The sequence below is a fragment of the Carassius auratus genome, chromosome 33 (genome assembly GCF_003368295.1).
Source record: "Carassius auratus strain Wakin chromosome 33, ASM336829v1, whole genome shotgun sequence".
Classification (NCBI taxonomy): Eukaryota; Metazoa; Chordata; class Actinopteri; order Cypriniformes; family Cyprinidae; genus Carassius; species Carassius auratus.
Genome location: NC_039275.1, coordinates 490,712 through 508,190, shown reverse-complemented (window position 1 = coordinate 508,190; position 17,479 = coordinate 490,712). Strand labels below are relative to the sequence as shown.

The 17,479-nt window shown below is 32.3% G+C and overlaps 1 pseudogene; it reads right to left on the bottom strand.

The window, feature by feature from the left end:
- LOC113052806 (F-box/LRR-repeat protein 17-like) overlaps positions 1-17,479 on the bottom strand; it is a 70,557-nt pseudogene that overhangs the window by 10,651 nt on the left and 42,427 nt on the right.

Sequence of the window (17,479 nt, the reverse complement as noted above, 5' to 3'; positions counted from 1 at the left end):
AAAAGGTTACAGAAGGATAAGGAGAGAAAAAGACTCGATACGACCCATAATGCATTGCAGCTAGCCTGACATCTGACATCACATTAGTGCAGCTATTAATATCCACCAAATCATGGAGACGTGCATCACAATATATCATTGATATAAAACAAATGATTTAAAAGTTTTTTTTTTATTAATTAAAAATATTAAAAATATATTTTTATTTTTATTCTAGTTGTATTAATTTGTTGTTTGTTTGTCATTTTTATTAGTTTTGCTTTTTGTCTACATATTATTTCATTCTTTACTATATTGTTATAGTTTTTGTTAATATTTTATATGAATTCACAACCTATACAATATATTTAATCTTTATATTGTCTACAAAGTTATACAATTTTATTTATAAGACTTGTATATTAAAGTTTTTCTTTGTTTTTTACACACATTTACAATAAATAAAATATATTTCATTTTTGTATATAATTTATAACTTTAATTTTAGTTACATTTCAGTAATTTGTTTTTTATTATTTTATTTATTTTATTTATTTTTATTTTTTTATATTTATTCATTTTAATTGAATAAAACTATAATACAGTTCCTCTTTATATTGTCTGTATAGTATTATTAAATTTTATTTATTAGATTTATAAGCAAGAAAAATAAAACATTTTTATTTTATTTTGTTTTATTTCGGCTAGTTGCCAAGTCAACATTTCTCTAGAAATACTAAAATAACTAAATAAACGAAAATTATTATTATTATTAAAACTGTCCATTATATATACAAGAGCACATTATTTATTTATAATAAATCTACTACATAAAATGTAATAATATTTTACAGACAATATAAAGAGAAAATATTTATTTTATATATTGGTCATTTATTTAAAATATTAACAAAAACTATAACAGTATAGTAATAAAAAAAATAATAATAATAGAAATAAAACTAATAAAAATTACAAAAACAACAAAATCACTAAAACTAACTAAAAGTTAAAAAAGTTATTTTTTAAGTATTTACACATATTTACATGTCTATATTTATATTCATATAATTTAAATTATAAATAAATATACGTAATATATAAATGCAACATATTTCTTAAATATATACATGCGTGTGTGTGTGTGTGTGTGTGTGCGTGCATTTACATATGCATAATAAATATAAACATATATTATGCAAACAAAAACATGTTTTTTTTATTGCAATTAATCGCGATTAATCATTTGACAGTGAGGTGAAAGCACATTAAAAATTATTAAAATTTCCACTATTTTTTTTTAAACAACTAAATAACTACAACAGTATGTGGATGATCCTAAACTAACTCTGATCCAGACATGATGAGTGAAATAAAGGACATAAAACACCGAAACAGTGTCATCATATAAAGCCATCAGAATTAGAAAGTGAAACTAAAGCAATCAGGTCACCAAGTTTCCTCCGTTTGAGAGAGTCATCGTCTCACATTCTGCACGCTTCTCTCTCCTCCTCTGAGCTCAGATTGATTTATTTCTCTTCGGGGCTTTATAAATATATTCCACACCTGAGAACGGCCCGAAGCTTTGATGATCTGAATAAAAAGCGTCCCTCTGGTGGAGAAGCCACTAATTTCAGCTCGCAGCTCTGAAGTGGAAATGTGTGTCCAAGGAGAGACGGAGCTGGGACTTCATTTAAATAACTATTGTGCCTGCTGATGCCACCAGCTGAATTGTATAATGTAATGATATCTTTAGCAACTCCTGCTGCTGCAAAATGAGAATCAGCCATCACAGGCCTGAAGAAAGTTTAGATGGAGATTTCGCTTCAGATGCAATGCAAAAACAAATGATTCCTTTGAACTGAATCTTTCAAATGATTCATAATCTATAATGGTTCATGCATACTTGCTTTAATTTACACTAGCTTTGTATGCATGTAATACCTGGATGAACTTTACTGTGAACTAAACCTTAAAAAAAAAAATTATATATATATATATATATATATATATATATATATATAAAATATAAATAAGATACAATATTAATGTTATATTGAAAACATCAAAAATATATTTGAAATTTAAAAACTAAGTTTACTTGATATGAAAACAGAAAATATTAAAATAAATAATAAAAATATTCTATATTCAATAAAAAAATATATTTTTTAAATATTAATAAAAACTGTAGTAGTATTGCAATTAATAAACAAACTCGAAAAACTTAAAAACTTGAGAAACAGCATTAACTTTAGGCTGAAGTACTAAAATTAATTTAAAAATATATATATAAAAATAAAGCTAAATAGAATTAAAAAAACTTATACAATAGCAAATAATATAATTACTAAAGCTTAAAATAAATTAATAATGAAAACATACATTCAATGTATTAATATTTTACCAGATTAAAAAAAATTATAAAATATAGTTAATTCAATAATATATATTAAATTATAATTAGATCAAGTTCAGATCAAATGTTAGATATAATATAACTGCATTTCAGATTCCTGATGTTCGTCTCCAGAAGATGCTGATGAGGAAAAATGGGGCACAAAAATAAAATAAAAATAAAAACTCAACAAGCAAGAATATCACTACCTAATAATTTCCATGCATGCAATTACAGCAGCTCTTCTTCTGCGCCGCTGAGCTGAAGATAACTTTCTCTCATTAGCATGCTAATGTGCAAACAGCAGGGTGTGTTGGATCTTCAACACTTCACGATTCACCTCATTACACATTAATGAGATTTAAAAGTGAAAGCAAAATAAAAATAACTTGTCTTTGTGAAGTCGGAGGGACACGTTTGAATCATTAGCAGGTGAGTGGCTTCACACACAACGTCTCACTCGTACATCTCTTACCCGGGTGAGGTGTATGACACCCTGAGACGTCACCGAGCAGCCCATGAAGCCCACAAACTGCAGATCCGGACAGTTCTCCGCAAACGCCTGCACAGACTTATCTGTCACCTGACAAACACACAGGAATAAAACACATTAAAACATCGTCTAAATGTTGCATTCATTATGCATGCGTGTGTTCCCTGGTAATCAAACCCACAGCCTTTTGCACTGCTAACGCAATATATGCATAAAAATATAACATATGCATGGCAGAAACGCTCACAAACACATTTAATATCATTTGATTCATTGGAGTTTGATTAAAACGTGAAAAATTCATTATGATATCAATATTTAGCATTATTTTTCTATGATCTGCAGCCTTAATTACAACAAAAATGAAAAATTATTTCAGAGGAGAGTCGGATATTTTTTTTTCTATGAAAGAAGACACAATAACATGCACTGTGAACAATCAGAATGAACATCAATTACAGAATGTAACAGTCAATATAATAGACTTAAGACTTTGTGATGTGCTATATTACAGGTGCATCTCAATAACTTAGAATGTTGTGGAAAAGTTCATTTACTTTTGTAATTCAACTCAAATTATGAAACTCATGTATTAAATAAATTAAATGTACACCGACTGAAGTAGTTTAAGTCTTTGGTTCTTTGAATTGTGATGATTTTGGCTCACATTTAACAAAAACCCACCGACTCACTATCTCAACAAATTAGAATACCCCATAAAACCAATTGAAAAAAAACATTTTTAGTGAATTGTTGGCCTTCTGGAAGGTATGTTAATTTACTGTACATGTACTCAATACTTGGTAGGGGCTCCTTTTGCTTTAATTACTGCCTCGATTCAGCGTGGCTTGGAGGTGATCAGTTTGTGGCTCTGCTGAGGTGGTCTGAAGCCCAGGTTTCTTTGACAGTGGTCTTCAGCTCATCTGCATTGTTTAGTCTCTTGTTTCTCATCTCTCTGGGGTTCAGTTCTGGTGAGTTTGCTGGCCAGTCAAGATCACCAACACCATGGTCATTTAACCAACTTTTGGTGCTTTTGGCAGTGTGGGCAGGTGACAAATCCTGCTGGAAAATGAAATCAGCATCTTCAGAAAGCTGGTCAGCAGAAAGAAGCATGAAGTGCTCCGAGATTTCTGGGTAAACGGGTGCAGTGACTTTGGTTTTCAAAAAACACAATGGACCAACACCAGCAAATGACATTGACCCCGAATCATCACAGACTGTGGAAACTTAACACTGGACTTCAAACAACTTGGGCTTACCCTTCCTCCAGACTCTAGGACTTTGGTTTCCAAATGAAATACAAAACTTGCTCTCATCTGAAAAGATGACTTCGGACCACTGGGCAACAGTCCAGTTCTTCTTCTCCTTAGCCCAGGTAAGACGCCTCAGGAGTGGCTTAACAAGAGGAATACAGAAAATTGTATCCAAATCTATTGACACGTCTGTGTGTGGTGGCCTATTTCCATTCCTTGTGAAGTTCACTCAAATTCTTGATAATCCTCATAAGGCTGTGGTTCTCTCAGTTGGTTGTGCATCTTTTTCTTCCACACTTTTTCCTTCCAGTCAACTTTCTGTTAACATGCTTGGATACAGCACTCTGTGAACAGCCAGCTTCTTTGACAATGAATGTTTGTGGCTTACTCTCCTTGTGAAGGGTGTCAATTATTGTCTTCTGGACAGCGGTCTTCCCCATGATTGTGTAGCCTAGAGAACCAAACTGAGAGACCGTTTTTAAGGCTCAGGAAACCTTTGCAGGTGTTTTGAGTTGATTAGTTGACTGGCACCATGTTCTAATTTGGTGAGATCGTGAATTGGTGGGTTTTAGCTAATTGTGACCCAAAATCATCACAATTATAAGAATCAAAGACTTAAACTACTTCAGTCCGTGTGCACTGAATTTTTTTAATACACAATTTCACAATTTGAGTTGAATTACTGAAATAAATTAACTTTTCCACGACATGCTAATTTATTGAGATGCACCTGTATAAGAAATGTTGAATTCACTTCACTTCACTTCATTATTATGCAGAATGTTTTAATACAAGCATTTTAGTCAAATGTAATTAAGCAACATTTCAAACCTTTAACTCACGGGTAAAGTCAACCCATTAACAGTGTAAAAGTACTCATAGGAGAAAAAAATGCAGACTTGGCAACTGCATTCAACATGAGCTGCAGGAGTCAGATTTCACTGATCACGGGTTTAGGAGAGAGTGATGGCTAATTCAAAAGAGATTTAAATACTCTGTGTATTGATAAATTATGCAATATTAGAATGAAGAGTCACTCTAACATCATGGCAATGTACTACACAAAGTAACTCATGCGCAAAATACTGCATAGCTAATGTAAACCAAGCAAAATAACACATTAGCGGACCAGATGGTATAATATGGATTTCTTTTTTTTTCTTTTTTAAGAAAACTTCATACACAAAATAAATTCAAGGACCTGCATCAATCTATGTTTATTTTTTTAAACTTTCCAGGGCCTTGAAAAAAAAATTAAGATTCACAAACTTTCAAGGATTTCAAAAGACCCGTGGGAACCCTGTATAATATTATATTTAGCATATTATATTTGACAAATATTCTTAATATCACATCACACTGAATCATTAAATAAATGTACACGCTTAGGGAAATCTCAAACTTGCATGCGGTCTGCTCGTCTCCTCACTTTGACCTCTGACATTTGACCCCAGGCAAAATAAATATGCATTTAATCAAATTCTCCCGGCGTTAAGCAAACAAATCAACTCTGTGCTGATCAAACAGAGCTGATGCGACTAATGGCTGAACGAACTCAATAAGAGAAGCGTGATCTCAGCAGGACGCCCTCTCCGTCACCTGTCAGAGGTCAGAGGTCACCCCACTCGTCACTCTTTCCTTAGTGCTTAAAAAAACGAGGATTCTGGCACACTTTCTCTGAAAAACAGACTGGTATTTCAGCCGTATATCATGTGGCTTTTGCTTCTTGTATCTTAAAGGTCATCTGGGCGAACGTGAGTGAGATGGAGGAGCGCAGCTGAGGAATTACACCAGCGGCTCATCCATCCTCAGACTCTCTCACAGATATCAGGGGAACGTGGAGCTTCGAGAAGCTTCTCCTGCTGTCTCTCAGTGACCCCTGCAGGACATTCATCCATCTGGACTGATGGGACGGGAACCTCTTCAGACTATCAGGACTGAGGCTGGATGTTGAATTCACGAATCATTCGATTTCAATCACAAGCATGTAATTCAGTTTAATTACTAAGATTGGTGCATTGGTGCATCATTTTCATTATACATGTGTTGAGCTTTTTTATATTACTGTCAATGAGAATTAGAGGGAAATGTCATGAAAATAATGCAAAAAAAAAACGCATTATCAATAACCCTATGCATTGGCTTCGTTTTTTTATGCAACATATGATTTCTTATTTCTTTTGATTCTGGGCGACATTTCTTGACAGGTTTCTTTTATACATGGCGTATATATATTTTGCCAATAAATGTAAAAAATTACAATAAAATAAACAAAATATTGCAGATGCATTACATGAATGACGGATGTGTTGTCACAAAAACAAAAAATGTAAAAATTATTATAATTTCTACTACATATCTATTGTTATACTATTATATACAATTTTTATTATTTCTACTATCATTATTTTAATATCAATTGCATTGTGACTGATTTAATCACAGCATCAAAATAAATCATACTTCATTGTTGTATGCATGCTGCATTAAATATTTAGCACATATTTTGAGTAAATATTATCATCGATTACCAATGCATTCATTTTTCTTTTTTTTCTTTCTTTTTTTTTTTGCATTATGCCAGAGAACTGGAGTGTTTTATAATCACAAAAATGTTACAAAACAATGCAAATAAATCTAAATCTTCACTTTCTTTATGCATCAGAAAATTTCCTGTGTCTTTCGATTTTGAGGTGGGATTTCTTGACAGTTTCGGTGAGATTTATGACATTTCAGAACAAAGGAAAAGCAAAAATAAAAAACAGTATTTGTCATATAAAGAAGAATTAGCTATTTTATGAATATCAATAATCAATGATCACAAATACTGGCTTAATTTTCTTTCTGCTAAATATAATTCATATTTTCTTCCTTTTGATTTTGGGGTGAGATTTCTGGCCAGGTTTTGTGTGATTCTCAACACTCAGAACAAAGAACACACTCAAGATTTACAAAAGAAGAGAAATAAAGAGTGTCAGAATATTGCACATGCAGACATCGAGCGACGGAACGATCTGTTCACAGACAGCTCCTCTGACGATGCTTCACTCGAGCCATTCATTCTCATTACTTTATTTGGGCTCGTAACAAGCAGCCGTTCTAACAGCCAATTTACTGCTGCAAATGTGGGTCTCTAAAGTGTCCGCAGCAGGGGGTCAAAAGTGCTGATCATCTGTTTTCAGATGCACTTCCTGTCGCCACCCACCACGCAGAAAGGCATTATGGGAGGTGGGAATAAAGAGAGCAGAGCTTTATCGATGAGATGGGTCAGCGGGACGCTCATCAATCAGGCTAATTGTGCTGCGTCCGGACGGAGAGATGCAGGTGTTTACAGTGTCATCTCAAGACTGATGGGGACTCACAGAGAAACCTATAATGAGCTGAAAAACAGCACAACCGGTCCATACGCTGCATGCAGAGCCTCAGATGGAGTCACACGCTTCCTAAAGACGGACACTTCTATATATATAAAATGAAACAATTACAAAAAAATATATACCTTTAAACAAATATATTTTGTTTGTTTTCCTGCCTGTAAAAAATAATAACAACAATTTAACTAAATAATAATAAAGTACAAAAAAAGTAAAAAAAAAAAATTACACAACATAAATAAACAAATATTATATACACACACACACACACACACACACACACACACACATATATAGTAAGCAGGCCACAACCAAATTTACAGTCTGAGTCGTGTGTATCCTTCTAAATTTGGTTATTTACCTTTAGTTATTTACTATAATTGTATTAAAATAAATTTAAATAAAAAAATAGAAAAAATTGAATAAATTATAATTCATTATTTAAAAATATGTAATTTTATTTTAGCTGATATCATTGTTTTTCTACTTTGTTTTCTAGGCAGAGTTTTGCTATAAAACAATCTTATTCTAGAGAGAATCTGATTGGACAATAAGCCCTTGAGTGCAAGATGATGTCATCAATATCCTAAAACTCTTAGGAGTGTATTTACATAGATGAGCTCGAAGCAACAGACATGAACGACACAACAAAAATAAAGTATTTTATATATTTCATATATAGCTTTTTTGCTAGTTTGTATGGTTTGTAATTGAAGTATGATTAAAAATGGCATCATTAAACTGCTGCCATGCATGTTGTATAAATTAACAGTTAGATGCCTAACAATGTGTGTGTGTGTTAAAGAGAGAGTGTGTGTGTGTGCGCGTTAAAGAGCGAGAATGTATGTGTGTGTGCGTTAAAGAGAGAGTGTGTGAGAGACCACGAGAGAGAGACTGTGTGTGTGTTAAAGAGAGAGAGAAAGAGAGTGTGTGTGTGTGTGTTAAAGAGAGAAAGTGTGTGTGTGTGTGTGTGTGTGTGTGTATGTGTGTGTGTGTGTGAGTGTGTGTGTATTAAAGAGAGAGAGAGTGTGTGTGTGTGTGTGTGTGTGTGTGAGAGAGAGAGAGAGAGTGAGTGTATTAAAGAGAGAGAGAGAGAGAGAGAGAGAGAGAGAGAGAGAGAGTGAGTGAGTGTGTGAGTGTGTGAGAGAGAGAGAGAGTCTCCCACTCTCTCTCTCTCTTTCACACACACACACACACACACACACTCCCGCAGGGAACGTTTATCAATTAACAGTGCAGTGCTAATTAACACACTCAGCATTCAGATCATCTCTCGAGCACAGCGCCGAGCCACTGACCTTCAACATGTTCTGATTATGGAGAGAGTTATTTACAAAAAAAAGTATATATTGATACATATTTAGCAAAGCAGAATAAAAGTGTGTGAATAAACATAAGGCATTAAAACCGAGTCGACCGCTGAGCATTTTAATCAGCCGTGTAATTGTAAACGAGACACAACCGTTTACTCACTACAAACACAGAGCTGAACTGTTCAGGGCCTAACGAAAACCATTTCACACAGTTTCATTTCACAAATTCTTATTTTTTTAAAGGTTAAATTAAATTGTAATGATCAAAAAGAAATGCCTCATTCATTAATATCATAAAACTTTCACTAAACATTTTTTGTTCTATAAAATCATGTCCTTTTTATTATTATTATAATTTATTTATTTTTCACAAATTCACTTTTTTCCTATTTTATTATTTCTGGATTTTAAAGGTTTAATAAAATTTTAATCAAAGGCATTTTATGGATTAATAATTTAATACAAATTTATTTACAAAAACAGTGGTAATCAAACAAGGATATTAAACACTCATTTAATAAAATATCATATGATTATTATTATTATTATTATTACATTTTTCTTTATTAAAATCTAGAACGCTTAAGAAATGAAATTTACACACTTTTGGGGGAAATTATTTACGATTTATAATATTTATAAAAAAATTTATATATATTTTATTTTATACATTTTTAAACATTTCAGACTCAGTTCAAGCAATCCGGACATTCAATTACTTAATTTAGTTTAATTATCATTTATTAATTATATAATAAAATAAAAGCTAAATACATTCTAAACAGCATTAAAAATGTATAATATATATATATATTAAAAAAAAGAAAACTAAAGGCCATCTCCTTTACAAAAGACTAATGTTAACTAACACAGCTACTGTAGAGACGGCAGATCAGCTCCTGACGGCTTTACTTTATTATCATTCCTGATGTTACCACACAAAATCATCACATCTATTCAGCAGATTTTAACAGATGCTGCTCTTGCTGGAACCTCACTGTCATCATCCTCCTCCTCCTCCTCCTCCTCCTCATCATCATCATCATCATCATCATCCTCACCCTCATCATACTCCGCATCATACTCCTCATCATCATCTTCGTCATCTTCATCCTCCTCCTCACCATCCTCCTCATCCTCATCTTCATCCTCATCATCATCCTCATAATCATCCTCATCTTCATCCTCATCATCAATCTCCCTCATCCTCCTCACCAACCTCCTCATCATCCTCCTCATCCTCATCATCCTCCTCATCATCATTATCATCCTCATCCTCCTCACCAACCTCCTCACCATACTCCTCATCCTCCTTCTCATCCTCATCTTCCTCATCATCCTCCTCCTCATCATCCTCCTCCTCCTCCTCCTCCTCATCATCATCATCATCCTCACCCTCATCATACTCCGCATCATACTCCTCATCATCATCTTCGTCATCTTCATCATCCTCCTCACCATCCTCCTCATCCTCATCCTCATCTTCATCCTCATCTTCATCCTCATCCTCATCCTCATCCTCATCATCATCCTCATCCTCATCATCATCCTCATCCTCCTCACCAACCTCCTCACCATACTCCTCATCCTCATCATCCTCATCCTCCTCACCAACCTCCTCACCATACTCCTCATCCTCACCCTCAACATCCTCCGCATCATACTCCGCATCATCCTCATCATCATCTTCATCCTCATCATCATCCTCCTCACCAACCTCCTCATCATCATCCTCCTCATCCTCAGCAACCTCCTCACCATACTCCTCATCCTCATCATCCTCCTCCTCATTATCATTATCATCCTCATCATCATCTTCATCCTCATCCTCATCACAATCCTCCTCACCAACCTCCTCATCATACTCCTCATCCTCATCATCATCCTCCTCATCACAATCGTGCTTTATTAACATCTCCAACAGGCCACTGAGAAATCACCATCTCCAGATGCATTATGGGAAAAAGGAGACTGATCAAAGCTGATCTCAAACACTTTAATAACACAATCATCTTTCATGCATGCAGCTGGTCATTGATTTACTTCCTTTCTAACAGGATTTAAACTCTGATCTTAAATCACTGCTTTAGATTTCAACAAAATCTCGACGTCTTCAATCAATATTCACTACAAATCAATGAATGTAGAGGTGCACGGGGATCTTATAGTGATTTTTATGATAAAAATTGCAATTGAGAAATGCAAAAAAAAGTAAACAAATTTTACAAATCCAGGTTTATGAATAAAATCAAACAGTTAATTTCACAATAAAAGAAAATGTACATAGACAAGTATTGAATTGCCGTTCTTCATTTAATAATTAAAATTATAAAATAATATATTTTTACTAATATTTCAGGATAAAAAATAAAAACAATTAAAATTATAAAATTAATATTTATGGTTGTCTTTATTCCTTCATTTTATAATCATAATTAAATAAAAATATATTTTAAATACAAAAATAAATCTGTGAAATATTTCACTGTAAAATAAAAAAATAAGAAAAACAATCTTATTTACTTTCTTTATTCATTTATTTCTATTTCGAACTATTAAAAATACAAAAGGAAAAAAACCTAATAAATATACAAATGAGCACCAATAAAGAAAAAAATCTATAAACAAAATGTTGCCTTTTTTTCTTTTACATATAATTCACCCTATTCGAAATAAAAATGTAGAAATGTAAACATTAATACAATTTTACATTACAACTGCAAAACTACTATACTAATATTTATGTTCTTAATCATTTAATAATTATAATCATTTAAAAAAAAACTAAATTAAAGCAAAAAATACTTTTATAATATTTCAACGTAAAACAAAAAATAATTTCATTTTAGATTACAACTGTAAAATTACAACAGCGATATTAAGCACTGTCTTAATTTCCAAATATTAATCTATCAAAGATTATTAACAAAATCATTTTGTAGATAAGTGCTTCTCATGCATGTTTGTGCTTGGTGCATTTTGAGTATTGAGGCACCAAAGAAAAAAAATGAAATTTTACAATACACTGAAGAGACTTCTTTCGAAAACCATTCTCCTTGTTAGGCACAAACTCGCTCCTGCTCTAGTTTGTGCCCTTGAAAACTTCAGAAAGACACAGAAAAGAGTTCACACCAGACATCAGACGCGTGTGAAAGCAGCTCAGCGTGACGACGGTCCGGACAGACGTCTGATCCGAGATGGAAAGGTCAGTCGCTCGTCAAAACATCATTAGAAATGACAGAAATACGTTAGTTTGTGTCACTCTTCCTCAGAAACACGACAGGAAAGCCACAGTTCATCCATCTGATCTGACAGGACCTGATACTGATACCATTCCCACAAGCAAACGAGAATCTCCTTCATAATCAATAAACGTGAACATCTCACGGACCGTTCCTTCAGAAAGCAGCAGATCGATTACAAAACAAATGCACAAAACCACTTGATTTTACAAAGGAAAATCAGTTTACTGCTACACTCTTCAGACTGCTGTCCTTCACTCGTAGAAAATGATTTATTCTCTAAACAGCGGCTTGATTTTGATCGGTTAGTCTGAGGAAGGAGTAATAAAATAATGTTGCGCCCAATGAAAACTACATTTAATCTCTGGATTGTTTGAGCTGGTTATTGGAGCACCTATTGTTTGATTGTCATGTCTTTTTAATAACTTAATTCATTTCTGTTGGAAAGGCTCAATATGGCAGAGCACGAGTGACTCGATTCATTTCATCTTTGATTACCTGCTTAAGCTCCTGACTTTACAGCGATATAAATCAGCTCAGACTGTTATTTAATATCTGCACAGACCAAACAGTGACAAAACATCTTATTTCGTTTTATATTTATTATTTCTTTTTTTATTAACTTTTAAATTCTTAATATAATTTATCATCTAAACTTTACTACATTTATATATACATTTACATATAAAATTTTCATTTTAAATATATACAATTAATTTATTTCATTTAACCGTTTTATTTTAAACATGCTTTTAATTGCATTTTCAATTTTTATTATAATTTATTTCATTTAACCGTTTTATTGGAACATACTTTTAATAGCATTTTAAATTTTTATTATAATTTAATTAATTGTTTTATTTTATTTTAAACATGCTTTTATTTGCATTTTCAATTTTTATTATAATTTAACTGTTTTATTTTAATTTAAACATACTTTTAATTGCATTTTCAATTTTTATTATAATTGAATTGTTTTATTTTAAACATGCTTTTGTTTGCATTTTCAATTTTTATTATAATTGAATTGTTTTATTTTAAACATGCTTTTGTTTGCATTTTCAATTTTTATTATAATTTAATTGTTTAATTTTAAACATGCTTTTATTTGCATTTTCAATTTTTATTATAATTTAATTAATTGTTTTATTTTAAATTTAAACATACTTTTAATTGCATTTTAAATTTTTACTTTAATTTAATTGTTTTATTTTAATTTAAACATACTTTTAATTGCATTTTCAATTTTCATTATAATTTAATTACAATAAGTACAATTTAATGTAATAAACTTAATTTAATATTTAAACATAAAAGTACAAATAATCCACACTTAAGTCTCACTTGATATGAGCTTATAAAAATGGTCAAAACACCACAGGGCATCATTTTCACAAAAGACTAGCATATTTTCTATTTGAGGTTTTTTTAACTGCATGTGAAGGTTGAATTCAGAGCTGGTTGTGTGGTTCAGATATTAAATCGAGTGCAAACGACACACATATTGAATCCCTTCTATTCAAAACATGAATCCCATGCAGTCAAACGGTGTCTTAACTCATTTCTGTGGATTAGAGAGAGGTGAACTGCGAGGAGCGTTTAAGGATGAACCGAGGTCTCTAATATATTTCTGTTGAGACTTAAGCTGCTGACACTTGTGATGTGGTCCGAGCGGAAGTGAAAACCGGCCGTTTGATCTGCTCTGAGCGCTGAAGCGTACGGCCGTGTTTTCAATTTCCTGTGCTGTTGATTCAGTGGCTGGAGTGAATGCATGCTGCTTTCATTTAAACACACACACATACAGACCACGGCTCTCTCTCGAAACACACACTCTAATCCAGAGCTGATTAAACACACGCTCACACACACCGTCACCGAACACATGAAACACGCCGCAGACCGGACTGAGAAAAATCACATTGGTTTAGCTGCGTTTGTGCCATTTTTCATGCTCCAGTTTCACATTTTGCAAATATCTGTGACACTTAAAGGGCCAGCGCACCAAAAAACAGGACACTAGAATTTCTGCAATACAACAATAAAACAAAACAACGAGGCCAGACTCGAGTAATTTAGTTATAAAAATGGAATTCACTGTATTTAATGTCAAATTATAAAAATATATTAATAGTTAAAATAAAAACAGAGATTTGCATGTGATCAAAAATGATTATTTTTGATATTTATGTATATTTTTGTATATGTATAATCATATACAAAATATATTATTCACACAACTTATATATATGAAAATTATGACTATTATTTTTTTATATTTTATAAAAGAAATATACAATTTATATAATTTTTAAAAAAAAAAAAATATATATATATGCAAAATTAGCTATAAAATTAATTTGTATTCATATTTTATTTATCAGAAATAATAAAATTATATATATATATATTAAAAACTGTTGTGAAACACTTGAATGCAATGATATGCTTTCAGCTGATTACATTTTACTGTCTGAACTGTAAAATTGTAATAAAATCAGTTGATTAGACGAGCTTTTTGATGATTAACAAATAACCCCTTAACAGAATCCAGACGAATTAAGAATGGCAAACACGGGAACTTGACTAAATAACATTTGAGGAAAAAAATTACACTGATCTGGTACAAATAACTGATTTATACTGTGATTTATACTGTTTTGAACTCAAGAACATTCACATTTCTGAATATTTTTCCAGTTCTATTTGATTCTGTTCCTCACACAAAGAGATCCTATGACTTATGATCATTTCTTGCAGCTTGACAGTGTATATCTCTGTCGTGATATTGGAAACAGATGGTCTGACATTATATCTCCAGTGAAGAACAAAACGCCACAGGTTTGGAACAACACGACGAGGAAAAGCTTTCATTCATGCCTGAAATAGTCCTTGAATAAATGCAAAATGTGTGTAAAGCAGCACAATACTACTCCAAGATCAGATGCGATGTCCACAAAGCAGTCAAATATCTTTTCAATAACGGTGATATGATGTCACATACATTACCAGTGATACATTTGTGACGTTTGACTTCGTTGAATAAACACGAACACTGCACGTTTCAAAGTCAAAAACGCAAGGAAAAGCAGAATTATATTTATTCATGTAATGATACTACTACTACTAAAATTATATTAAAACATCAAAAAAAAAAAAAAAAATGTATTCTTCCTGGATCTCATTTTAATCATAAACCTCTGATGTGCATCACTTTGTTCGCCAAAAAAGGACAAGTTTGTTTAATTTTCATGTGATTAAAAGATTATTTCATGCCCACATCTGTTATTAAATCACAGTTTTTTGTCAATTAATACGACACAATATATATTCAAAAGTTCACTGCACATAAAATGTGCATCTCTGGCTTCAGCTAATCAGTGATTTGGACACAAAATGACAAAAGCTGACTAAATAATGCATCAGTTTGTGTAGTTCATACACTAAAAGTAAAGAAAGTAAAACATGATTGTGTCCATTAAAACGCATATTTAAATGCATTTCACTGCTGTGTGAGAGACGTTTGTGCCCGGTCTGATAGTTCTCCACTATCCACCTTCATGAATTACTACAGGCTTCAACACTGAACCTCCCAAAACTGAGTGAAGAGAGCCACAGACACTGCCTTTCACCGTTAAACCAGGATCAGAAGATCTGAGCGTCGATGTGTTGGTCTCGTGAGACACATATCGGCTCAAACACGCACGATGGATTGATAAAACAGCTTGAAGCAAATGCAGAACAGCACTTTTCTGTGTCTGCACAGATCCAATACGATCACGTACCTCAATCAATCACGGCCGTATTGACTGAAATGACTGCCAGCAGAACACATCTATAATAATTCCATAGAATTGATCTTCAATTATTCATTAGGAGTCATGCATTATAACATACAAATGAAGATAAATCTGCTTTGATCAGCATTAAATGCTACTTCCTAATCGTTTTAAAAGAAGTATAAACAAAATGCATGTATGCCTTGAGAAATTATGCTAGTCCAATATATACACTGGATAAATAAAAAAATAAAAATAAATAAATAAATAAAAATAAAATAAAAAATAAAATAAAATAAAATAAAAAGGTTTAAGTAAAAAAATATATATATATTATTTAAATATTTCCAAATGAATGCTAAATAAAATTCAAATACTGTTAAATTACACTACAAAATTACTTAGAAAGTTTGATACTGCATATTACATTTGCATGGTCTTTGTATATTTATACTTTAAAAGTAATAACTAATGAAAACTCAATATTATTTATCAGAGGACAAACCCTTATTATTATTATCATAATAAAAGCTTGAAAAATACTACCTTCTAAATGTTTTAAAATAGATATTATAAAATACACGTGTCTTTAGAAATGATGAAAAATGAAACTATAATAATAATAAAATATCCTAATGTAGATTTTAAAATTTAAAAGGAATAAATAATAAAACTGCATTATTTAAATCAGACAAACCATCAAATGAGCTGAAATATAGAGGTTACATTCTCATCTATGCCTTTACTCTTTTCACACTGCTTTCTAACAGTCTACCTGATCCTAATGAGAGTGTGAACGGTCATTTACTAATTACTCCGCTGTCATTATGATTAAAGTGAGCTGATCTCATATGGTCTGTGGGTTTGCATCAGTCTAATGAAGGATCCTTGTTCTCTCGCTTGAACAACTTACGGCCCCAGCGCTTTCGTCTCATTGCTCAACGGCAATTGCTCCCCAATTAGGGAGGATAATGGTATTTAAGTGAGCGCACACATGGACGGAGCTCATTACAGCTGCGATCACGTCCACACACAGGTCACTCACTGCCACATTAAAACATTTACTGAATTCACTCTCATTTAAAGAAGCTCGAGACAGTCAAAAAGACTCACAAACAGTCTTAAAACTCACAATTTGAATCGGAATAATAACTACAGTGTGAACAGTGGAGTTTGACTCTCGAACAAATGACTCTCTAACTGATTCACTGTAATGAATCAGTCTAAAAGATTCACAAACAGCCCCAAATTCACAATTTGAACAAATACTCTTTAAACGATATCTTGAAATGAATCAGTCAAAAGGATTCACAAACAGCCTCAAATTCACAATTTCAACAAATACTCTTTAGATAATATCTTGAAATGAATCAGTCAAAAAGACTCTTTAGACGATATCTTGAAATGAATCAGTCAAAAAGATTTACAAACTGCCTCAAATTCACAATTTGAACAAATACTCTTTAAACGGTTCCTTGAAATGAATCTGTAAAAAAAACCTCACAAATGGTCTTAAACTCACAATTTGAATCAGTCTGATGACTACAGTGTGAACAGTAGAGTCTGACTCATGAACAAATGACTCCCTAACTGATTCACTGTGATGAATCAGTCAAAAAGATTCACAAACAGCCCCAAATTCACAATTTGA